Below are 1,243 nucleotides of genomic sequence, written 5' to 3'. Positions count from 1 at the left end.
ATCAATGGATGAAGCAAATCACTCTATGGTGTCAGAGTTTGTGTTCCTGGGACTCACCAATTCCTGGGAGATCCAACTTGTCCTCTTTCTAGTCTCCTCCATGTTTTATGTGGCAAGCATGACAGGGAACTTACTCATTATCCTTACTGTGACCTTTGACCCTCAGTTACACTCTCCCATGTACTTTCTCCTGGCGAATCTCTCCTTTATTGACCTGGGTGTTTCTTCTGTCATTTCCCCCAAGATGGTTATGACCTTTTCAGAAAACACAAAGTAATCTCCTTTGGAGGCTGCATTGCTCAGATCTTCTTTCTTCACATCATTGTTGCTGTGGAGACATTGCTGCTCACAGCCATGGCCTTTGACAGATATGTGGCCATCTGTAAGCCTCTCCAACTATTTAACTATTATGAGCCCCAAAGTGTGTATTTTGCTTCTATCTGCTGCTTGGACACTTGGCTTGATCCATTCTCTGATTCAACTACTTTTTGTTATAAAGTTGCCATTTTGTGGTCCTAATGAGATAGACAGCTTTTACTGTGACCTTCCTTGATTTATCAAACTTGCCTGTGTAGACACCTACAAATTAGAGTTCATGATCACAGCCAACAGTGGGTTTATAGCTGTGGGATCATTCTTCACACTGATAATCTCCTACATTTTTATCATGATTACAATTTGGAAACAATCTTCAAGTAGTTCATCTAAAGCTCTGTCCACTTTATCATCTCATGTCATGGTGGTGATTTTGTTTTTTGGTCCTTGCATCTTTGTTTATGCATGGCCTCATTCCACATCACACCTAGACAAATACATTGCTGCTTTTGATGCAGGGCTCACTCCTTTTCTAAATTCACTCATCTACACACTCAGGAACAAAGAGATGAAGGTAGCAATGAGCAGAGTCTGCAGTCAATTTATTGTTTACAGAAAGATTTCTTAAATGACAAAAGCATTTTGAAAACATTCTACCATCTGGAGTAACATTGAATTTAAGTTATTTCAATAGCCGGAGCTTTGAAATATATTATTATTATTTATGTGGTCCAAATTCAAATACCCTTTCTCTCTAATAATTTTGATCAATAATTCATTTTGTTTGTTTATTGTTGACTGAATCATGTGGTGGGCTAAAAAGTATCTTCAGGAGAGGCCAACTTCTTGTCTCTCCAGAGATATTTCTTTTGTGAATGTAACCTGATTCAGGTTTCAGAATTGAATTTTCATTAGTGTCACAAATTAC

At 38.1% G+C, this 1,243-nt stretch overlaps 1 pseudogene; it reads left to right on the top strand.

Moving 5' to 3' along the window:
• The first annotated feature begins 4 nt into the window (after window positions 1–4).
• LOC101664116 lies at window positions 5–943 on the top strand (annotated as a pseudogene).
• The last annotated feature ends 300 nt before the right edge of the window (window positions 944–1,243 follow it).

This window comes from Echinops telfairi, unplaced genomic scaffold (genome assembly GCF_000313985.2).
Source record: "Echinops telfairi isolate 266 unplaced genomic scaffold, ASM31398v2 ScPeMD7_1339;HRSCAF=1832, whole genome shotgun sequence".
NCBI classification, from domain to species: domain Eukaryota; kingdom Metazoa; phylum Chordata; class Mammalia; order Afrosoricida; family Tenrecidae; genus Echinops; species Echinops telfairi.
This window is presented reverse-complemented; position numbering and strand designations above follow the sequence as displayed.